The sequence below is a fragment of the Euprymna scolopes genome, chromosome 9, assembly GCF_053919585.1.
Source record: "Euprymna scolopes isolate OS-2025 chromosome 9, ASM5391958v1, whole genome shotgun sequence".
In the NCBI taxonomy this organism is placed as follows: Eukaryota; Metazoa; Mollusca; class Cephalopoda; order Sepiida; family Sepiolidae; genus Euprymna; species Euprymna scolopes.
Genome location: NC_136490.1, coordinates 20,445,176 through 20,471,269, shown reverse-complemented (window position 1 = coordinate 20,471,269; position 26,094 = coordinate 20,445,176). Strand labels below are relative to the sequence as shown.

General features: G+C 33.3%; 1 protein-coding gene and 1 long non-coding RNA gene across 5 annotated transcripts in view; one reads left to right on the top strand and one right to left on the bottom strand.

Annotated features, from left to right (window-relative positions):
• The window catches only part of LOC145284453 (uncharacterized), a 1,345,403-nt gene that overhangs the window by 236,409 nt on the left and 1,082,900 nt on the right, over positions 1-26,094 (bottom strand). The gene's annotated exons all lie outside the window — the stretch shown is intronic.
• LOC145284458 (uncharacterized) overlaps positions 11,081-26,094 on the top strand; it is a 275,200-nt gene continuing 260,186 nt past the window's right edge. For 2 of the 4 annotated variants that reach the window (XR_013868835.1, XR_013868833.1), the window contains exon 1: positions 11,081-11,254. This is a non-coding gene — a long non-coding RNA (uncharacterized LOC145284458). Of the gene's footprint in view, positions 11,255-17,517; positions 19,028-26,094 lie in introns of those variants that run through there. The other 2 variants (XR_013868834.1, XR_013868832.1) reach the window with 1 other exon arrangement.

The window sequence follows — 26,094 nt, the reverse complement described above, 5'->3', positions numbered from 1 at the left end:
TAATATTTCTTAATTTCTTATTCATTTTCATTTGCAATCCAAATTTTATCAAGTCAGTTTCTATCTATATATAAATTTTGTATAATTATGGCACTTCTCCTCTTCGGATGAGAAGCAATTAGCTTCGAAATGCCATGGTCTTGTTTGTTTTTCCTCCTATTTTCCCTTCTACTTTTCCTTATTTTTCTGATGTTATAATAAAGTTATATATAACTTTTATTAATCATCTTTTAATATATTTAATTGCTCCTCTTAACAATATTGAGCTTTTTTATTGTGATAAGTTTTTGTTAAAGATATAGTCTTTGCTAACCTAATAGCATATATATATATCTATATATATAAAAATGTAAAGTTGGTTCGTTCTAAACAAATAAAACCCTATTTCTAAGTTACCAATTTATTTGAAATTTTCAGACAACCCATCTTTAGAGTCGAGGTATGTTTTTATGTTATTGAAATAAATTTACCTCGCGATTTAGTAAAATTAAAATATTAAATAAAATAAATATATTTTTTTTACTGCGAATCTGTTCTGTTGATAAAACTGAACTTCCGGTTCGATTCATTTCACAGCCACGAATTGACGAAAGATTTCATTTTCTGTTAACTCGATAAGTAAAAAAAAAAAAAAAAAAAAAAAAAAAAAAAAACTTACTCATGCAGAGAGTGATCCGTGCTGAAATAATGTTATTATTTAAAAAGCCATTCTTAACATGGGGAAGGGAGGGTGTTTTGTACCTATTCTGTACTTTAACCTTACAATTGAATAAAAACATATCATAAAACGTGGAAAACGATTTAAAAAAAATAGCGCGGATCACTCTCTGCATTAGCACACACACACACAAAAAATAATAATAATCCCATATTTTAAAACTTTAAATTCATTTATGTACTTATGTTTTTTAAATTTTATTTATGTTAAGGCTTCACTCATGAAACATTACGTTTTAATTGTTTAGTTTATTTTCACGGCATTGTTTACATAAAAAAGTTTGTTTTAACTTTTTCTAAACTGTTTCATTATTACGACATGCCTCAACGTATTATAAACATCCTAACCCCCCCCCCCCCATGTTAAAAAAAAAACAAAAAAAAACGCCCTTCCATAAACCTCGAAAGCCGTTCTTAACATAGGGAAGTTAGGGTGTTTATAATATGCTGGGGCGAGTCGTAAAATTAACGAAGTTGCTATCTATTATTTATTGCAAAAATTGCTTGAAATTTATTTATTTGACAAAAAAATTAAATTTTGGTACTCCTTGGGCGTTGAGTTCCATGGCGACCAGTAGAAAAAAATAATAGTCGCTCCCTTAGTCTCCCACCTCACCCCGCGCGTAACATATTTTATTTACTGACGTTGCCGTAACTAAACGATTATCTGTCACATTTACAAACATTTATTTATTTATTTTGAAAAAAGTTTTACTTTTTATGAATATTAAAAGAAAAATGGATACTCATGCAGAGAGTGATCCATGCTGAAATAATAACGTTATTATTTAAAAAGCCATTCTTAACATGGGGGAGGGTGTTTTGTACCTATTCTGTACTTTAACCTTGCAATTGATTAAAAAAAAACACGATTTAAAAAATAGCACAGATCACTCTCTGCATTAGCACCGAAAAATGTTACTAAACATTTATTAATAATTTCTCACTTTTTACAAACATTTGATTTTAAATTTCTTTTTAAATGACGACTTTTATCGACTTTTTTTAAAATATCCCCCCCCAATGGTGTTTATTCCGAAATCCATTGTTAACATGGAGAGGTTGGGGGTGTTTATTCTGAAAGCCGTTCTTAACATTTGTGGAGGTGGATCTAATGTAAAAAAAAAAAAATTAAAAAAAAAAACTAAATCATTTACTAATGACTTCTCACTTTTACAAATATTTTTTAATTTACATGCGCAGATGAACAAATTGTTGAATAGTGCGAAAACAAAACATTTAGGTCCACCTCCACAATTTTCTTTTTTAAATGATGACTTTTATTGATAAATAAATTTACTTCTCCGCAACTTTTATTGATAAATAAATCTACTTCTCTGCCACGGGCAGTGAACCCCTCCTTTTTTTTTAATAGTATTTTCGGGTGGGTATGCTGACAACAAATATCAGTTAAATTTTGCAAATAGCCCCCCCCCCTCCAAAAGTGGTGTTTATTCCGGAAGCTGTTCTTAATATGAGGAGGTTGGGGAGGGGGGGTGATTATAAGGTGGACCTAATCTAAAAAAAAAAAAAACAAGTTGTTTATGCGCACATAAGCAACTATTTTTTTATTAACTTTTTTTTTTAATTTTTAATTTAAAAATTAGTAAATTTCAATGAATAGAATAATAAATCATTTATCATTAATATGTGTTTTTTTGTTTTGTGTTGAATGAAACTTTTTTTTTTCATTACAACAATAATGAACCGATTTAAATCTACCGGCATGCGTTTAAGGGTTACGAAATTATCAATAAATCGTTTAGTTACTAAGCCAACGTCAGTAAATAAAAAAAATATTACATGTGCATGCATTAGCCTTGACTGGGAGGGGGGGGGGCTAAGGGAGCGACCATTAAATAATTATGCTGGTCGCCATGGAACTCAACGCCCAAGGAGTACCTAAAGTGGCACTTATGCACTTATGTTACCGTGCTATTTTTTAAAATAGTATTTTCCTGTTAAATTCAAATTTTACAATATGTTTTTCTTTTATTAATTTGTTAAGTGAAAGTACAGATAACCCGGTCGGTTTCTAATGCGAGGAAAATCTAGCCCCCCCCCCCAAAAAAAAAGGGGTACTCTGGATAATAACAAAACATTAAAATTGCCTCAGTCTCGAAAGATTTCTTCTCTACTGAACGAGGAAAAAAACGGTGAAGTGTAGTTCACCTTCTGTTTCTCTCCCCCCTCTCTCAATATCTCTCTCTATCCATCTCTCCCTTTCCCTCTCTCAATCTATCTGTCTCTCTATATCACCCTCTCCATCTCTCTTTGAGCCCCTTTCTCTCTCTAACTCCCTCTATCTCTCTCCTTTCCTCTGTTTCATCCCTCTCTGTTTCTAACACTCCATCTCTCTCTCTGTTTATCTATCAATCCCTTTATCTCTCTATCTCCTTCTCTTTCTCTATTTTCCTCTCACTGTCTCTTTTCTATCTATATATCTTCCTCTGTATCTGTCCATCTTTAATCCCTCATCCTATTTTAGTCTCCTAAATTAATTACAGTAAATAAGGCATTGTCAAAACATGGATAAATCCTATTTTAGTCACCTAATTTACTGACTGTGAGAATAGAAGTTATTTGGAAATTACTGCTACCTTGAACAGCACCAGAAGTAACTGGTAAAACCTTTCTAATTAAATTGATTTTGGCAGCCATTTGGTAACAAAATGACATAGCCTTAGCCCTTGCTGCATGAGGAATACCTGCGACCTTGCTGCCAAGTAGAAGAATTATTTATTCTACTTTAAAACATTCAACTTTTCAAAACTCTCATCTTCGACATCTCCAAAACATCCAATATGGGGAAAAATATTGCAGAAATGCAAACTTATTGTTTAGGATGAATGCACAATGGTACGCAAAAAATCACTTGAGGCTCTTGGTCGATCCTTGCAAGATTTGCGTGGCAATGTCAGACCGTTTGGGAATGCAGTAATATTGCTTGCAGGAGATTTCAGACAAATGTTACCTGTTATTCTTCAATCAACACCAGCAGATGAAATAAATGCTTGCCTCAAATACTCTACTTTTTTGTTCCATGTGAAGACATTAAACTTAACTCAAAATATGCATGTACAGTTGCAGACTGTTCGATCCGCACAAAAACTTTTGCATCACTTGTGGGAAATTGGGTACGAAAAAGTGCCAGCTGATCAGAGTTAAGGGCAAAATTCTTTGACTTTTAACTTCTGTAATTTCTGTAATTTTATTTCATCAAAAGAATAGTTAGTTTAAAAGGTTTTTGCAGATATTCAAAATATAAGAATTCCATTTGACTGAGTGAATGAGCTATTCTCGCAGGTCAATACAAAGATGCCCATGAACTTAACGCTATAATTAAATGTAAAATTCCAAGTGAGGTAGTCAAATACAAATCCATCGACACTGTTGTGAAAGCAGATAAAGTGGTTAATTATCCAACAGTTATATTTGCCAGGGATGCCACCGCATGTATTGTAACTGAAATTTGGTGTACTAATTATCATGTTGTGAAATATAAACCAATCCAAGCTTTGCAATGGCACATAGCTTGCAGTAAAAAAAAAAAAAATAACAAACAATATCATAGAAACAGCAATCTTAACAGGACCTTTCACAGATGAATATATCTTCATTCCATGCATTCCTATGATTCCACCGGATACATCATTACACTTTAGCAAATTGCACTTTCCAATTTTATTGTCATTTGCAATAACCATCAACAAAGCACAGGGAACAATCTTTACAATTGTGGGCCTTACAGTTACACACTGACTGTTTTTTCACATGGACAATTTATGTTACATATTCAAGAGTCACCAAACCGGAAAATCCCTATATCAGCTAAGAAAATGGAACAACAAAAACTGTGTACCCATGCTAAATGGAAATTTAAACCTATAAGAAACATGCTTTTTCTCATTTTGGAACATTTTCCATTGCGCCAATTTGAGCCACAGCAATGTGTGGCAGGGTACAGCTAGTATATATATATATATATATATATATATATATATATATATATATATGACTACTTCATTTCATCACAAATTAATATATGTGAAAGTATAAATTTATGCGTAAACTTTAAGTATTTACTTCAACAGTGTTCAATACGTAGGTTGAGCTAGGCAGTAAGTTATAAATATATATGGCAATTAAGCTACACAGAATATTCCGTGTTTCATCGATACTAGGATTCATTAGTCTTATGTCATATGCATAAGCCTGATGAATTCTAGCGTGGATAAAACGTGGAATATTCTGTGTAGCTTAATTGCCATATATATTTTATAACTTACTATATATAACTACACCAATCAGTGAGACAAAGACTAAAATCTCGCAGTAGCTTCATCAATATAGAGGAAATCGATCCCAGGCAAGCTGCCTCCTATAGGATGGAACGATGGCGAGACTATAACAGCAGGAATAAAAATAAAGCCCTACCAGACCCAAAAGAAACGCTCCCCCAGGGTTCAAACCTTGGTAGAAAAAACTGGGTGACTCTAAATAGAGCCAGAGTCAAAGTAGGCAAAACAAAAGACAATCTCCACAAGTGGGGCCTAGACACCTCACCTTTATGTCCATGTGGAGAGGTACAAACGATGCACCACCTTAGGGAAAACTGTCGATTGGGTCCTCATTGCTCAAACCAAGACCTTAAGGAGGCAAACAGCACCGCCATGCGATGGGTTAATTTCTATTGCGATAAGATATGATGATGATGAACTTACTATATATATATATATATATATATATATATATATATATATATATATATATGGACTCTCCTCATCGATTCGACGTATGAGGTTCCACCACAACAACTAAGTCGCTTGGAAATCCACACAAATGATTTGGTTATAGTGGTGAAGGCGTTGTGTAGAACCATCCACACTTTATTAGTATTACTGCTAACCTCCGTTGGTGCAGATAGCAGCCACAGGACAGAATATACACTAGACCGTAGGGTTTGAAATCAGAGTTTCCTTCTAGATAGATGTCTTAATATAGACTGGAGGTGCATCTCTCCGAGTAAATTGATGCGCCCCCAGATACCAATCTGAAAATTTCTACGACTCGGTGAGGTAGATACAGCGCCTAACCTTCCCAAATGGTCACTCATCTGGTACTGGCCAGGCTCAACGTTGCTTAACTTTGGTGATCTAGCGAGAACCGGTGTGTCAATGTGATTGTGTGTGTGTGTATATATATATATATATATATATATAGACCCGACGTTGCTCAGTATTGAATAATGATCAATGAATGTTTCACACTTCCATATTTTTATTGTTATCGAAATTGGTAAAAATTATCCAATTTTTTCAATCAAATCGATTGATTGCCTTCTCTAATTGGGAACTCAATGTGATGCATCAGGAAGAAGCATCATATGCCTCCCTGCAGTGATGTAGATAAAGTTTTCAGAGGTCAAATCGTTGAACTTTGACCCCTTAACAGCCAAATTTCTGTCCGAAAACGGATTATAAAGATTTTCCCAAATCTCAGTACCTTGTATATCAAATTTCGAGTCTGTAGGCTTAAAATTGACAGAGTTATTTGCGTAGGGAAATGTACACACACAGATACGTTCACTCTCTCTCTCTCTATATATATATATATATAGTAATTTATAAATATATATGGGCATTAAGCTACACTGAATATTCCGCGTTTCATCCACCCTAGGACTTGTGGGGGTCGCCTGGACTTTTTTTGCAACTGACTTCCTCCACAAATAATAAAAATGAAAATAAGAAATCTTATGTGCAACACAAACGGAGGTTTATTTCCGGAATAGAAATAACAAACAATAACAAGTTAAAACATAGTTCTCAATATTTCAGAGTTCTTTTTTTTTGAGTTCATATGAAAGATGGAGAGTCTCTTTTTTTTGTGTTCTTTGAATGTTCAAATATGTAACAGAGACAATATTAATGTTCGTCTGTTAAAAGAGAGTATTAATGCGCGGAGCAGTGGAAATGAAATAATTGATGTTTGCACGCGTGGTAAGTCCTAATGAGAAAGCGTTGAATGAATCGGAAGAGTTTAAAGAGACGAAAGAATGCTCGAAAGGCTAAGAGACTAAAGAGATAGATTTTGTGTTTGTGCATGTTTATATTCGATTTGATCGGCTCCAAACGAGCTCTAGAAAATCAGTTTTAAAATGTGTCCTAGGAGGAATTCCATTGGACGAAAGACATCACATGGGGTGCTTTCAACTAGGTCCGCACCTTTGGTATATAAAGGTCACGCCGGAATTTGCGTGGGTGTCATTTTTCATTTTTTTAACGCGCCGAAACAATCAATTGCACTGCGCGCCTAAATTGTATTTAACGATTTTAAATTTGAATATTAAACTGTGCCAACTGGCACAGACTCTTCAGGTTTATGCGCATAAGCCTGAAGAGTCCTAGAGTGGATGAAACGTGGAATATTCAGTGTAGCTTAATCGCCATATATATTTTATAAATTACTAACTAGCTCTACCTACGTATTGAGCACTTTTGAAGTAAATACTTAAAGTTTACGCATAAATCTATACTTTCGTATATTAATTTTATGTGAGTAAATTAAGTAGTTATATATATATATATATATATATATATATATATATATATATATATATATCTCGCCATCTATCTGTGGCATCACTTATTGTTAGGGCTGTGACAAGAGAATATTCTTATCATTGTTTTGGCTCCCGAGTATACATCCGACACAGTTGATCAGTCGAGAACCACATAAAAACATATAAGATATTAACTGATATATACGCGAGAGTCAAAATAATGAAAAGAATATTCTCTTGTCATAGCTGGACTTATTGTTCTCAGTTATCCTTGTCAAAAAAAGCATGTTGATTTTTAGAAAAATTTAACAAAGATAAAAAAAAAAAGAAAGAAAACTTCTAGTTGTAAAAACACCAACAATTAATAGAAATAAATGAACAAGAATATCCACTAATAAGGATCAATAAGCCACGAGATATTTGTGTGGAGTGGGCGGAGGGTGAGGGTCGTCTCTTTCGAGGAATACAATCGACCGAATACAATCTGATTCTGTTATGTAACAAAATTCAATAAAAGTATATCGGCCGATGTTTACACATCGGCGTCCAAAATCAAAATGCGTAAACTTGTTTGTACGTACGTCGTTTGCGCATACACCATCCTGAATAAAAACAAATAATCATATTTTGGACCAATCAGAGAACTTCTGAATTTATTTGAAATGGTCTTTCTGGGAGCCACCTAAATCCTTTAAAAAGCTAGATTTTTTTTTTAATTGACCTTAGTCTACGGATCGATATCGTTGCTCGCCCCTCTGTTAGAGGCTAATCTCTGCAACACCCCTCCAGTGCCTCCACTCATACACATACAAACAATAGCGAACACACAGACACACACACAACTCATTATAGTCTGCCAATATATAAAATATCTCTTTTGTGAATATATGTCTCCTTAACTCATTATTTTGTTTTGTTTAAAAGGGGCACTCTGGATTAAAACAAAAATTAAAATTGCCGCAGACAGAAAGGATTTCTCATTCACTGAGTGAGGATAAAATAGACTAAGTGTAACATCAGAACAGATACTACACTTTGTTCCTATATATTTCATTTATTGGACATCATCTCAATACAATATTACAATAATGACTACATAAAAATAATAGGGATTAGCATAATCTCCACGAAACACGAAGCCCTGTTTACTTTACGGGGTGGAGAGGGGTCTAGGGTCTTTCTAATTGTCTATGATACTTTGAGATTACTTAGCCAGCCCCTCTCACCACAATACCGCATTCACACCGTGAAGTTAACCCTACTTAATAGAACCCCAATCGTTCTTATTGATAAATTTGTGTGTGTGTATGTATATATATATATACACACACATAGTATTCGTTCAAAATAACTCATCACGATATTAATATATTAATAAAATTATGTGACATCTCGTATCCATAGCCCTTGAGTCCCCTGGAGGAGCACAGACCATCTACAACTTTTGTAGATGTTTTTGTAGCGAGGTGTTCTTTTTACAGGGTGAGGATGTTGGCTCCACGCCCAACCTTCCCGAAGGTATATACAGACAGCGCCTAGCCTTCCCAAATGGTCACCCATCTGGTACTGGCCAGGCTTAACGTTGCTTAACTTCGATGATTTGGAGAGAACCGGTGTGTCAACGTGATTGCGCCGTACGACATTTCGTATGCTTGTGTATTTTTTATTTATTTGCTATTAATATTTATTGAAACAAAAAAAATGCAATAACGTAAACTACCAAAAATCCCAAAAATAACTTTAAAAAAAATTACTTTTTTATAAATCCTACATAAAAAATAATTTAATTATGAGACTAAATTCATCGAAATGCATTTCCGTTTCTTTGTAAACTAATCAGTCATTATAATCTTTTGTTAATAGTAAAAAAAAAAAATTAAAAAAAGAAAACATAATAATTTTGTGATCCTTCATTGTTGATATATCCATAGATGCCGGAAAGTCTTTTACTCTAATAATTTCTGTCTCGAACTGTGGAATTCCCCCTCCGTTTCCTGCTTTCCTGACTAGTACTAACCTGCAGAAGTTTAAATGTAATATGAAAAGACATCTCGCTGCTCAACTCCCCACAATCCCTTGTTAGACACGATCCCAAATAGTAACCACTTACGTCCAAGTGGCAATATGCCCTGTTCAGAGTGAAAATGAACAACCCCCCCCCAAAAAAAAACCAAACAAACTGTTGAATCGAAACGAATTTCTGACTTGAAAATTCTTAACAAATCCTCATGTATAAAAAATGAATTTTTAAACGCTAAGGATTTTATAAATAAAAATAAAAATTAAATTATTCACATAAACAAAATAGCCACTTTGCTCAAAATCGATATTTACGCTAACTTTACTATTAATCAAATTCTACCCAATTCCTCCCCCCCCCAAAAAAAAACGGCTATTAACCTGTTGTCTCAGTGACCACCTTATACTCATTAAGCCTTATTCTCAACTAGCCTCCGGAGCTAGATAAGTGGTGATAACTCCTTTGTATATAACGCAAATAGGTCACAAATTAGTAGGTAAGGCAAAATAAATTGCGTGCTTATTCAGATTGGCACTTATGGCGGCAATTAAAAGTAAAAAAAAAAAAAAAATACAGAAAAGTCTGTATGATGTATATACTAGTCACAGAACGAAGATGTCATATTCCAAAAATCATATAATTTAATCAAATAGAGTTTTTTGTTTTTTTTTATTCAAGCAAATCAAATTTTACAACTAAACGAGTCGTAGTATTTTCGTCGGCCATGATTAAATTCGATGAAATAAAACAGGGAGAAAACTCAAATTGATGTGCCGAGGTGAAAAATGAGCCTTATGTTTGATGCAGTTTAGTAGTAAAATCGCTAAAATCGTAAATTTTGATCTCAATTTTAAATTAAGTACATACATCATAGTGACTTTTCTGTGTTTTCTTTACTTTTTAATAGCCGCCAGAAATTGCCAATTTGAATAAGCACTATAAATTGTTTTGGTTAATTTCTTAACGATATTATCCTTAGAATAATTGGTAAATTTTTACCTGGTTTCCACTTTAACATTTTCGTTTAAAATGACGACTTAACACAGTTTTCGGGTATGCCGAAAACGAATATCGCATTTAAATTTTCTGCAAATAAATAATTTTCCGGATATTAAGCAATGCCATTTCCTATGTTATTGCTGGTGGCCATTTTGGTACGTGCAAGCGCTCTCTCTCGCGTTTAAACGCAACCCCGACAAATTATGCGCAGGCGCGCGCACACTAAGGGCCACCAGCAATAACATAAAAAATGACATAGCTTAATTTGCTGAAAATTTAAATACGATATTCGTTTTCAGCATACCCGAAAACCTACAGAAGTTGTCATTTTAAAGGAAAATGTTAATATAAAGAATGAAAAGAGATCCCGAGGCAAAATGAAAACATTACAAATAAGTGTTCCTCTTTATGTGCCTCCCCAACGAGAGAGGAGTTGCACATAAAGTCGGTTTTAAAGAGGAGAAAATGTAGCTCCCCAAAAGGAACAATCTGGATTGGAACAAAAACAAAAATCCAGTAAGTAGTCTAGAAAGGTTTCTTCCTTTCTTCTTCACTGCCCGAAGGCAGAACAGACTAAAGTGCAGCATCAGGACACTAACAGATAATACACTTTGCTCTTAACCAAAAGAATAAAGAAAGGTTATTATTATTACAAAGGATTAATTGAAAGGCGAAATAATTATGAAAGCCAATTAAAGCTGGTTCAATATTAAATGTAAAGTTTTATTATTTCTTACCTTGCGTATGTTATTGACATGTGCGCACAAGTGGTTTTTGTAAATCCAACACATTTAACACAGCGACATGAAAAGAATGTGGGGTGTGTTGAGTTATTTCGTATATGAGGTTGTTTTGTATTCTGTAGTTTTGTCCAGAGCCCCACCCTCCCCTTTCTCTATACGCTCCGGTTACCCCAGCAAGTTATAGCCGCCGCGGATACCCCCACATAATATGTAGGTCTTTCTTTCTTTTTCTTTTTTTTTTTTTATTGTTGTTCATGAGACAGCTACATTTTAGTATTCTCTTTCATTCAAAAAAAAAAAAAAAAAAGTTTACATAACAGTAAAATAGGAGTAAAATGACTGGGAGCAAAGTGTAGTATCTGTTCTGATACTACACTTCACTTTTTCTGTCCTCGGTTAGAGGAGCAGAAATTCTTCTAGACTTAAGCAATTTTAATTTTTGTTCCTATCCAGAGTGTCCCTTTTGTGGGAATAGCTTTATTTTCTCCACATTAAAAACTGACCTTGTGTGTGTCTAACTCTGTCCTCGTGGGGAGGCAAGTAAAAATGAACAGTAAAATAGAAGAAAGAATTTTATATTGGCCACACTGATGAGTCTTGAAATGATGAAACATGAGTCTGGGATGACTATATATATATATATATATGTATATATATATATATATATATAGTAAGTTATGAACATATATATGGCAATTAAGCCTGACGAATCCTCACGAAAATGAAACGTGGAATATTCTGTGCAGCTTAATTGCCATATATATTTTCATAACACTACCTAGCTCTACCTGTGTATTGAGCACTGTTGAAGTAAATGCTGAAAATTTATGCATAAAATTATATCTTCGTATATTAATTTATGTGATTAAATGAAGTAGTCATATATATATATATATATATATATATATAGTTTTATGTGGATTAATTAGCACTGTTTTGCCAATATCCATTACATTGAAACGCTTGTATATCTAGCCATACTGCCGAGCTGCGATTCAACGAAACTGTCAATTAATAACTAATGTATATAAAGTTGGGTATGTTTATGGGCTTATATTTGTGTGTACAAGATTCACTCCTAAACTAATTACCCGATCATAACGGGTTCAAATGAGGGCCATATTTACTTTAATTTAGTGTTCTGTAATGGGATAAAAATGGGTGTGAAAGTCTTTTGTAAGAATTCAAATACCTTCGATTTTAGTGAAATTTTAACAAAACTTATTAGGTATCAATTTCTTTGGATTATTTTTATGTTGTTGTTTTTTTAATGGGAATAATAAGAGCACAATCTTCCATTAAAAAATTTAAGTATACAAGATTTTCATTGAATTTTTTATACACAGATATTAGACACCAATTAAGCACGATTCCTCGAATAAAGCGCCTAGTATACTCAAATTATCGCCCATCTAGTATTGGCCAGCACTATATATATATATATATATATATATATATATATATATATATATATATATACTAGCAGGCTGCCCGGCGTTGCCTGGCAGTAAAATACGCATAAATATTATATTTTAATTAATGCAGAATTCTTATCTTATAAACAGAAGTACCACTATTAAAAAATTCATTAAAAAAAAAAAATGAAGTAAAAACGGAAATAAACTGAGATATGTGCATGCGAGTATTATGTTTCTTTCTATCAATTCATTTCATGTAAGGAAAAAAAAATATTCGAGCTGACATTGAAACCAAAACCTAAAGACAGTGAGTCAAGTACGATAACCATTAGGCCAGCTTGATACGTTCTTTAAAAAAATGTTTTCACGCCTACTTATTAACATAAGTAATCTGTCATGAAAATGATTCACGCACGCACATTCAAAGTCAGAAACAGATAAAAATCCGATGACCTGCAAATCCCAATTTTTCAATTTTGACTCCTTAGCAGCACTTTTTTCCAGATAAAATCTGCTGAAAAAGTTTTTCACATACCTATATACCAAATTTCAAGTCTGTAGATGAAAAATTCATTGAGTATATAGGTTGAGAAGAGTCTTCACGCACATACACATTTTCACTTTTATATTGCGTCCCTCTGCCTGTTTTACAAGTATTTTAATGGTATATGCTCCGACGTAAATACTGCTGACAAACCCGACAAGCAGCAAAATTCCACCCCTACACAGTAGAGATCCCCAGATGCCAGAAAGTCTTCTACTCTAACAGTTGTTTCCGCAAAACTGCTAGACTTTGGAATTCTCTTCCAGGTTACTGCTTCCCCAACTGTACTGACATGCAGAAGTTCAAGTGTAATGTAAACAGACATCTTGCTGCTCAACTCCCTGCATAGTATCCCCGCAATCATGTCCCAGATAGTAGCCCCTATATCAAAGTGGCACTGTGCCTTGTTTGGGGTGAAAATGCAAGAAAAAAAAAAAGTATATATATACTAGCAGGCTACCCGGCGTTGCCTGGTGGTAAACTAGACTACCCGTTGGGCCAGTATGTTATATTAGCTATGGAATTAATGTATGAGCGTGACATTTGTGACGTAAAGAAAATAGTTTTTTGTGACATAACAGAAATATTTCTATGACAGTATATTAAAATGAAAAAAGAATATAGGTAGATTTATATGAGTCGTTCTGCTTATAATTGTTTATTTTTGAAAAAAAAAACCAAAAACTTACAGCCATTGAATTATAAGTGGTTTGCCATATTTATAGGTAAATGTGCACTGAACAGATACCATAATACTTAAAGTTAAATTCAAATTTTGATATATCTTTTTAAATGAAATTGTTAGTACAGAATAGTTAAAAACACTCACCCCATGTTAAGAATGGCTTTTTAAAGAGAAAATGAAAATAAAATGTAACTTTTTTTCATTTATTTTAAACAAACATTCATGACCCATTGGTTTAAATATTTAATTTATATGTTAATAATAAGATCAATAAAACTAATTAAGACAATGCGGAAATGAATGATGTAAAAAAAAAAAGCAGAAAGTATTAACAATTGTTTATTTGGATAATTTAAGCTCAGAAAAAAAAACAATTGGGATGCTGAAAACGTACACAGTAAAACAATGTATTTTATTGTTGCATTGATTATTTATTTGTAGTGCAATAAAAAAAAAAATTTTCGAGGTTATTTATGTTGGTAGTGTAGAAGAAAATGTATGAATGTTTTTAAGAAAGGTGTATTAAAAAATGGAGAATAAATTTAAAAAAAAAGGAAGGCGGTGGGTAAATCGCCGTTGTAAAATGCTCTTATGGTTGTCAACAAGTTAAAGTAGATTTCTTTCTAAGAAAATTGCATTAAAATAACTTAATATGGAAATGAACGTTGTAAAAAAAGACAGAAAGTATTAACAATTATGTACGCATGTGCAACCGGAAGTTATAAACCGGATGTAGGGTTACAACACCAGTTACAAGCTCATTTAAATTTTATAATTATATAGATTAATGTGACATGGGCATGCAAGTATTATGTTTTCTCTAAACAGTTCACGTCTTGTAAGTAAAAAAAAATACTCGAGCTGAGATTGAAACCGAAACTTAAAGACAGTGAGTCAAGTACAATATCCATTAGGCTAGCTTGAAAGTGTTTTCAAAACATGTTATTCTTAACATAAAGAAGCTATAATGTTTCTCGATCACGCATGCACAATCATGAAACAGTTGAATCTGACAATCCTCCCCACGTATCGATTAGCTAATTTTGACCCTCTAGCAGCCGTTTTTCCAGGTCGAAATCCAATTATCAAGTTTTCCACATGTATGAATAACCTATGAATTTATTTGTCAGTTCAATAAGAAAAAAAAAACTTATTGGAGAAGGAGTTATAAATACCCTTTATACCTAGACATTTCAAAGTTTAATGCTTCTCATCAAAAAAGATGAAAAGGAGCTAGGTATAAAGAACATTTATAACCTTACTATCATAGATGCTTTTTCCTGATTGAACTGATAAATAAATTCATAGATACCAGTCGATATTTTGTATTGTTAATAATTTTCTTTGTATGCTCAAGCTCCACCTTATATATTGAGTTTTTTTTATCTCTTGATAAATCTCCATTTAAAGAATCCTTCAGTATTTCTTTAATCCATTCGCACACACACACACACACACACACACACACACACACACACACACACACACACACACACACACACACAAAGATAAAGTTAACATAATTAGTCTTTATTTGCATTTTTGATAACAAAATTCAAAAAAATAACAGTTTTTATTTTATTTGAAATTTTATAAGAAATATGTTTATGAAATTATAAAAATAATTTTTTTAATAAAAAAAAAGAGTAATTGTGTTATTTTATTTAAATAAATAAAACTAATTGTGTTATTTCATTTTAAAGTGAAGGAACTGATTTAGCTTGTCACCGCTTCCGGTAGCGTCATGCTGGAAGTTAGGAAGTACGTTAGTTGATTATAACCTTCGCTTTTCATATATCTACATTGCATTCAATCGAATTATGCATCTTGCCTGGTCATGACCTTTAACCTTGAAAAATTAGGTCATGGTTGAAGTTTTGAAAGAATTTCAACTTATAATTTTTCTAAATTTGATGCATGGATCTTTATTTTTACATGATATAGTCATCACTAGAGCTAGCACATTATTTTCATTGTTTTGACTCTCGAGTATATATCCGACACACTTAGACACAGTTAATCAACCAAGAACCACATCAACGCATATAAGATATCAACGGATACATACTTGAGAGTTAAAACAATGAAAAGAATATGCTGTTGTCCTAGCGCTAATAATCACTCATCAAGGCCTAGAGGCCCTCAAAGATAAGGGTTAATGGGTACCGTAATGGAAAATTGATAATTTACTTTAGAGAACAGCTATTCAAGAACCTGTTCACATTGGACTTGAAAACGAATATGTCATAGTCAGCTGGGAAGCAGCTCCATGATATTGGGTTGCACAGACAAGCAACTCTCGGAAAAAAAACTCTGCTTATTGAATTTTCGCTTAGATTTAGGCACAAATAAGGAGTAAAGAAAATTGCTGATAGTTGTTATAGCTAGTCGAGTGTTTGCCACGAAAGACGTACCAGGATGGGGACCACCTTTTATGATAGTAACAATCATGCCATCAAAATTTCATCCTGATCAGAGGCACAATTTTTGAGTTATCAACATTTTTATAGCATAACCTTGAGAATACTTTAAACAATATGAGGAAAAGACTCCAGGAATACTTTGGCCCATCCTTACATTGTTAAGCAGAGATATGCAATCTCACGATTTATTCTTATTTTTACAATGTTTTTATGCTTGAAATAATTATGTGTTACAGACAAAACGTTAATATATAAAAGTTTACATAACTCCTGTTATTAAAATAGATGCTAAAAAATATGTGGGAGAGGTTAAGCTGCAGTGAGTATAGGGTTCGATCAGTATCACACCTATTAATGAGATTATCACCGAAGTGTTTAGAATCATTTGAAGTGTGAGGAGTTTCCTCATTCCTTTGAAACGACTGGATAGGCCTCACAACTCCTTAACAGCCACGAGTTAGCATGCAACTTAAGTCAATGCACATTTGGAGCATAGCATTGGATGACAATAGAACAAAGACTGTTGGGTATTCATGACTAAAACTTGGTGGACAAGTCAGGCATGGACTGAAGTTTATTTGTACTAAATATTGTAGGATTGCAAAAAAAAAAAAAAAATATATATATATATATATATATATATATATATAAATTTTATTAATAGTTCCGTGGGTGCCATTTTTTTTTCTAGAAAGGAGGGCACATATATTACATAGACAATATGAAGCGTAAGGCTCCAAAAGTTCATATTAGAATTCTCCGTGTGGATCCATGGTGTAAAGGTTAAAGGCATTGATTAATTGATTAGTAGTTAGTTCTAATTGACAGTCTTCTAAAAGTTGAAGGTTCAATCCTTACTACAGGTGAAAATTATTAATTATAACAGAAATTAACACTTTTACTTGATCATGGCTGTCAGAATAAGAAAAATATACTCCCGTGGATTAAATAAAGGATTCAGTCTGAAATTTTGTACAAATTTTTGATATTCTACCTTCAAAAACATGTACCTGAAAAGGTCGAAGATCACATTGGCTGAAACATTGTCTATCAAGCTCCAGCCCCTGTTCCATCACTGCAGTATTGCATCCCTATGTTTGTTTTATAACTATTTAAGCCCTCGTTTAACTACAACCACTATCAACTATTCCCCCTTCACTCTCTATCTGTGCCTAAATTTAAAAACAGATTCTTGAACAAAGCTTCTTTCGTAGAACTGCTCGCCTGTGGAACTCTGTTTCCCTGGCCTGCTTTCCAGCTGCTAAAACATGGTCGTCTTCAAGTCTAATGTAAACAAGTTCTTGTTTAGCCATCCCCTTAAATAATCAATGTCCACCCAATTTCCACCACTAATGATCACTATGTTGTTGCCGCAGTGAACATCGTATACTCATTTACTCTTATCCTCAAGTGGCCTTAGGGCCTTGATAAAAATGACTCCTTTGTAAAAAAAGAAAAATTTCTATGGAATGTGCTCCAGTGAACTTACTGTCTGACTCAACTAGTTGATAAATCACACCTCTACGTAGTAGGCACTGGATCAATCTACTCTCATGGATTAAGTACAGTTCCTAAGTTTGACTAGAAGGTTTCACGTGTAGCTAGTTAGCAAATATAATAATGCAGTTTATTACAATTTATTTAAAAAAATTACTAAGATCAGTCCAGACGACTGTTAATAGGAAACACTTTTAAACAATCACCTAAAAATAAAAATCAGCTAATATCAATAATAAATAACTACTTTTGGTAGATTTGGGATCTTCCTTAATACTCTTAACACGACATTTATCCTAGCTCTACACAGTATGCACAAGATCAAAATACAATTCCTAAGTTCTACTAGGTTTCCAGATCTGAAAAGATGCACCTGAAGAAGGTCGGAGGCTACATCGGCCGAAACATTGTAAATATAACAGTCAAGATGAGAACAGTAAGGGTCTCCAATCTAATAAGTCACACTTTGTCAACTAGGCTCTAACCCCTGTCCCATCACTGCAATGTTGCATCTCTGTACCTGTTTTACAAGTATTTTAATAAAATGTGCTCTGATGAACTCATTGCATTTATGTCCCCTCGACGTACATACCCACAACAAAGCCACTTAGCAGCAAAATCACACCCCTTTACTGTTGAGAACCCCAAATACCAGAAAGCTTTCTACTCTAACAGCTTCTTCTCTAGAACAGCTAGACTTTGGAATTCCCTTCCTGCTACCTGCTTGCCTAAGCATACTGATATACAGAAGTTCAAATTTAACATAAACCAACATCTGAATCTTTCTTAGACATGGTCCCAATTAGTAGCGCTTATGTCCAAGTGGCAATATGCCTTGTTTAGGCTGAAGGTGAGTAAAAAAAAAAGAAAAAATTATCAATGCTTATCTAAAAAAATTCCAAAACATAATATCATTGCATATTAAGAAAAGAACTTCAAGGTGAATGTGACCCAATGAAATATTAATTGAAAGAAAGTACTGTTATAGTGACTGTACAGCTGAACAATGTAGCCACACGCTAAAACTGACCTATTTTAAATAAATAAAAAAAAAAAAAAAAGAAATAAGAAATATGCTAAAAATCTGCATGTCCTTCTTAAAAAATGTCAAGCATTTCTATGGAAAAACACTCGCACAAAAATAGAAATAATCCTCACCCTTGGTTGTAACAGTATGTCAGCCACCATTGATTAGATTTTTGCCAAAATTGTGCATCCATAGAATAATTTGCTTTATAGGCAAATATTTTATAAAAAAAAGAAAAGAAAAGCATAGTTTCTATTTAATTAATAAATGCGGTTCTAACAGGTACTACCACACCTCTGGGTCAAAGTGGATATGGGAGTGGTGGTAATTAAAGGTAACTCCACACTCCAAAGCTCCCAAATTGGGGATTCACCCATGGACACAGTTTTGTAAGTACAAGTCCAGTTTTTGAACCAGACAAAACAAATTTTTCATTTAGCCTTTCCTGACGGTTTACGCAAACAACAGGAAGATGCCGAATTGCTTATCCAATTTCCTGGCAGTCAGTTAGGTAGGGAAATTGATTAATGCGATAGTGAATTTCATTGCATTAAGGTAGGCAATTCGTTCTCTCAAAGGACTGATCGAATTTTGCCAGAAAATAAAACTCTTAGCCCTAAAAAATAATAAATATTTTTCCATAAAAATAAAAATACGGTGAGTGCTTTTCTTGCTATGAAAGTTGTTTCAGTATTTTTTTTTTAAATTTAAATCATAGACGGGACCTTGAACAGTACTTCCACTCTTCCGGATTAGAGTGAATCTGAGAGTACTGATGACTAAAGAGTAACTCCATACTCCTCAAAACTCCCAAATTTGAACATCCCCACGAGATGCAGTTTTGTTTCATATCCAAGGCGATTGGAGAAAGGAGGAGGAGAGTATCTTTAGTAATAAATATGGTTGGGAAATAGAATATTCAAAAAGAGTTAGGACGCACCGGGGGAAATGGATTTTGGAGTGGTGTAGGTAAAGGGGAATGTGGCTATTTAGTGCTCCCGATAGAGGGGAGCTTGGCAGTACCATTCTAGGTCTACTCTGACCTTGAAGCAATGATTAGTAAAGGACGACTCCACACTCCTTAAAACTCCCAAACTGGAGCCTCACCACCAAATATGCTTTAAAGTTGCATCCACAACGGATCATGATATCATAAAAAATAAAACAATAATACGATAATATTTTCTGTGACAAGAGTCACAAAAATGCAACCATGTCTGATGAGCGAAGTGAAAGAAAACAAAAAAACAAAACAAACAAACAAAAAAACAACCATTACATATGACATTAATCTTATCCCAGTGAGACATGTTTATCATAAACAATTCGCTTGCATATATAGATATATTTGTAAATAATACTCAGTTTGAAATCAAAAGAGAGATAGGAAAGGTCATTGGTTGACTGACTTTTCGCTTGAGGTGTTGCTTACATTTCAAAATGCGGAAATTGTTTCGGATACAAAAGGTGACCCCAGATTTTGAAAGAAAGAAATATTTTTATGACTAACATTAAAACCTTATTTTCATAAAACAATTTTTCCAAAAATATTTCTCATTTAGGATGGAAAATATGATACCAGTTTTACTTGCCGGTGTTGTCTGGTAGTATTTTTACTATTCATTTTTAAGACTATGCCTTTTATTATTCTATTTTTTGTTTCTAACAAAGAGAAGTAACTCCATATTGGATTTGATCAAAGTATTTTCTGGAATAATTTATATTGAACTAGCACTTCAGCCCGGCGTTGCCCGGGTGTTTGAAGGTTGAGCAAAAAAAAAATAAAAATAAAAAAAATGGTCAATTTTTTCAACTTTGACCCCTATTATGACCCCTTAACATTTATTGTTTGGGGCTCAAATCAAGTTATTAAGTTAGATCAATGTCCAAGGAACCTTTATCTAAAATTTCAAGCGCTTAGACCAAAAATTGGCAGAGGAGTTTGGTAGAGTTCTTAAAGGTCAAATCGTTGAACTTTGACCCCTTAACAGCCAAATTTCTGGCCGAAAACGGATTAGAAAGATTTTCCAAAATCTCTGTACCCTGTATATCAAATTTCGAGTCTGTAGACTGAAAGTTGACAGAGTTATTGCGTAGGAAAATACACACAGACACGCTCACTTTTACATATATATAATAGACTAGCATGGTTGCCCGGCGTTGCCCGGGTCTTTGGAGGTATATGCTGAGCAAAAAAAAAAAATAACAACAAAAAAAAAAAGTCAATTTTTTAAACTTTGACCCCTATTATGACGCGTTAACATTTATTGTTTTGGGCTCAAATCAAGTTATTAAGTTAGATCCATGTCCAAGCAACCTATATATAAATTTTCAAGTGTTTAGACCCAATATTGTCGAAGGAGTTTGGTAGAGTTCTCAAAGGTCAAATCGTTGACCCCATAACAGCCAAATTTCTGTCTGAAAACCGATCACATAGATTTTCACAAATCTCAGTACCCTGTATATCAAATTTCGAGTCTGTAGACTAAAAATTGACAGAGTTATTGCATAGGGAAATGTACACAGACACACCCAAGCACACGTTCACTTTTATAGATATATAGATAATAGATTACATTTTATTCTTAAAAACAAGCTGCAATGATCTACCAAATAACTGGTTTTGTAGGAAGAAAGCTATTGATGACAAAAATTGAAAAAAAAAAAAGACCGACTTGAATATATATATATATATATATATATATTTATTTAATGGACTTTTAATCGATTCTTTATATTTTAACTTATCGCCGTTTACTGTATATTTTAGTTTTCCTTTTTAATTCTCATTTTCGCTCCCTCGGACTTTTACTTCAACACCTGATGATGAGTCGTGGACGAATCGAAAGCGCTCGTGACAGCAACAACTATGGAACTTTTATTAATATTTTTGATTTTGATACAAAAAAAGATTATACGGAAAATCGAAAAATTAAAAAAAAAGGATCATGAAGCAAAGTGTCTCCATTGCATTTAATAATATTTGCTTGAATATATATATATATATAATATAAAGCTGAATGTCTGCATGTGTGTGTGTGTCTGGTCACGAATAGGCTCCTATATGATTGACTATTTTAAAAACTGATTACATATAATGATAGAAGATGTATCGAGACACAGGAATGGGTGTGTTTGATCTGCAGAACGGTGGTTCATGAAAATTGTGGGGTCTGCATACGCGCCTGGTCCACAAAGTACGGAAATAAAAAATTTGAAAATTAAAAAAAAAAAAACGTTTACAAGTGTTTTGATATAGATGTACATAAGAATACTTTGATAAGTATGTTTTAACTTAAATAGGGATGGTATAATAAAATTGTGGGGTCTGCGTTCGCGCCTGGCCTCCATAGAATGGAAATAGGCACAAACTTTAATAAAGACTTTTCATATCTATCTGCGTAACTATACTTTGATAATTATGTTTCATTTTGAAGAAATATGGTATAATAAAATTATGGGGTGTTCGTTTGCACCTGACCTCCATAGAATAGAAATATGTCACAAAGTTTAACAAGGTTTTTTAATATAGATTCATAGAATATTGTGATAAGTGTTTCAGTGTGAACAGGTGTGGTATAATAAATTATGGGGTTTATCTATTTTATTTTTACTTTCATCATATTTTGCTTCGGTTTTGATACCTCCAAATTCAACCCTTCCTTTTCATAACCTATCATACTTTCATAAATCAGAGTCCATTTTCTGTAGGATGTTTTTGAACCCAGTCAACGACGGGTACTTTTGCTAGTATATATATATATATATATATATATATATATATATATATATATATGTATATATATATATATACACGAGGTGCCTTCAATAATTTTCCAGATTTTTTTTTTTTTACTGTCATTTAAAATTGTTGTAGACTTGAAAATTCAGTATGTTATTGCTGTACATCTTATAAGATGATTAATTAATTCTCATGATTTCAGGCCCAAATAAACAGCTATAGCAGGAATTGGAATACACCCTACTAAAGCCTGATTATCACAGCTGGTGAATTTCAAAAATACGCTCTGAGTGTGAGGATACTTTAAAAGAAAAATATGCAATAAAATTCTATTTTAAACTTAGAAAAAATGCCATAGAAACATATGGAATGTTTCAGTCTCTTTTGGGACCATCTTGCATGAATCGAACATCAGTTTTTGAGTAGCATAAGAGATTCAAGGAAGGCAGGGAGTCTGCAATGGATGATGAGAGGTGTAGGAGGAGTTTGCAGTCAGAACACCAGAGTTGATTGGCCAAATAAAGAATTTCATGGATTGCGACCATCATGTGTCTATAGAGACAATAAGTGCGCAGTTTGATGCCAGTGAGGGAACTGTACATATAATTATTTGCGAAGAACTAGATATGCAGAAGATTTGCATGAAGTTTGAGCTTATCCCAAGGGTGCTCAGAGATCACAGACTATTTGTCCAAGAGCAGCAAAACAATTCCTCACCCTCTCTATAGTCCAGAGCTTGCTTACTGTGACTTTCGGTTATTCCCTAAGAGGATGTCGTTATGAGACAATTTAGGAGATGAAGGAGGCATTGATATGCTCATACAAGAAGACTTCCATGGGGCCTTCCAGAAGTTGTTAGAACGATACAACAAGTGCATTGCAGCCGGAGGAGATTACTTTGAAGGGGATTAGAGTTTCATGTGTGTACTATCAATAAAAGTGCCCATACAAAAAAGTCTGGAAACTTATTGAAGGCACCTCGTGTGTGTGTGTGTGTGTGTGTATGTGTGTGTGTGTGTGCGCTCACTCTGGCTTACATTCACAAATTTAGGTTTCAGTTTATGTGACCTCTTCAGATAGACAACTCAACTTACGCATTAATGAATACAGAGTTATAGTCCTTTTTCAAGAATACGCCCTTAAAAAAATACTTCTGATCAGATCAGAGCATTTTCTCAAAGAAATTAAATCGAATTACATTTCATTATTCTTAACATGCAGCAAAAATCTACCAAAAGAACTGATGGATCAGATTCAAATATCGATTTTTTTTTAGGCAGAAAGTTATCAGTGAAAAGACTCTAAGAATAGACTTTACTTTATATACAAACTAGTAAAGATACCTGCGCTTCGCAGGGGGTGGAGGAGGGTGATCTGATTCAAATTCAACAATTAAGTTGGCCGGCACCATGGTAGCGGCTCTCTCGGGATGGTGTTGAACCCCCAACTTGGTGTGCACCAAGCAGGGGAGTTTATGAAGAGGCACACCAAATATGACCTCAACCTTTGACCCTGACCCTGTGCACTATCCCTAGGTCAGAGACCATCATCATGTCAGGTTTGGCCATGATCGATCCAGTGGTGTGGGCTGTAAGAGAATATATATTAGTCTTGGCCCGATTAATCGGAATTGAAAAAATTCAGAACTTTTCCGGGTATCGGAATCAGAAAAAATTTTACCCTAATTTCCGATTCCAAAAACGATTCCTTACCTTATACTATCTATCTTACTCTTAGCTAGAATCATTTCACTCGCCACTATTCTCTTATTCAAAATAGAGTTAATATGTTGAATATATATAATATTTTTCAATAAGTTTTAATACATTTTTAATAAAAAATATTTTCCATAAGATGGCTAAAAATATCAATAAATTGTCTGCCAATAATAAATTTATTCAGTGTTAGAAATCCAATCAATAAAACTTCATACAAATATATCTGTCAGTCTCCCTCCTTTTTTTTAACAAGGGAATCACCACTTATCAAGACCCAGATGCCATTCGAGGATAAGGGTTAAAGAGTGTACAGTAATCAAAGAAACAATATCATCCTTCCACCAGAAAATCATTAGGGTTAAAGGAAAAAGACAAAACTTATCGGTTTTCGGTCAAATTTTCCGGTATCCTTATAAGATTGTTATAAATGTTTCAGTTTTTATCGCATGCAAAGAATTTATAATTTATGTATGAGTTTGCCAATGTGTATTTTGTACATAAATTATCGCTGAGATATACATAAGAAATGAACATATCCGTTATTTATAGATTTTGTTCCACCGCAAAATTATTGAAGTGAAAGAAAAAAACGGACGTAAATTATTATTAAAGTAAAAAAAAAAAAAATAAATAAAAAAAATAACTTGAACTCATTGTTCTCTGGGTGATAAGTGAAGCTCCAAATATCGAACTTAAATCAACGCCATTTTATGCACTCTTTTCGTAGGGTCGGCGGGTGGGGTAGAGTGTAGATCCATTATACTCGTATGATGTAGCTGTGTTTTTTCGGGCGCTTTTATTATTGGAATTGGTAATTGTATCGGAATCAGAAATTTAGAAGAGAATCTATAATTGTATCGGAATCAGGAAAAATATCGGAATCGTTCAATCACTAGTATATATATGCATAGGCTATGTCCTTTACCTTTGAAAATGGTGTGTACAATCCCTAGCTAGGTTTGGTCATGATCGGTCTAGTGGTGTGGGCTGTAGGAGAGTTGTACACACACACACACACACGCACGAATGCTTCTACTTATATATATATATATATTGTGTACAGAAAGTTGTTAGTTGAGACAGGTCATTGGTACCGTCGGTTTCAAGCCCGATAATAAGGCCCGTTTAAGGTATCCTTATCAAGCTCTCTTCAGCCAATATTCGTCTCTTTTCCTTTTAATTGAGCACTCTTTTTCCAAAAAAAACTAATCATATATATATATATATATATATATATATATATATATATAAGAAAAATAAGATTAGTACAAAAAATATCCTATTGATACAATTTTACATATATCCAAGCATTTCTCAAAAAAAAAAAAAAAGAAGAAAAATCAGTTGATCGGTGTGTTATGCTTTGAAAAATTATTTTCATTCGTCGGCAATGAAGATTGAATGGGCATATCTTTTAGATAGACGTCCAAGCATCTCTATAAAGAGGATCTGGCTGTCGGTTTGACTGTCACATTGAAAGTTTGAAATTACATTTTCGTTAGTCTGTCATATTTGAGTTAGAAACAGAATTTTCCTTTGCCTGATAAAATCTAGGATCAAAATATGATTTCCTTGCATAGCAACTCAACATATCTTTGCATTATTATTTCGGTGCTTCTATATTTAAATAACTAAAAAATATTGACTTTCAAGTAAAATAAATTGTACCTACATAATTGTCATGTTGCAAATAGTAACATATCCAAAAATTATGGAAAACGATAAAGTAGAAAATTAATTATTTGTGGAAAATATTTTCAATGAGGGTAAAAATACTTCGATAAGGTTACATGCGAAAGCGGACATATTGGGTCATGTGACATAAGCAAAGGGGAAGTAACTCGGTTGAAACATCATGTATAGCAGACAGAATTTATTTAAACATAGCATAAATACATAATTTGTAAATTAAAAAAAAAATTAACTGATTGAATTTTTAATGTCTTTTTTTATAAAAAAATAACTGATTGAATTTTTAATGTCTTTTTTATAAAAA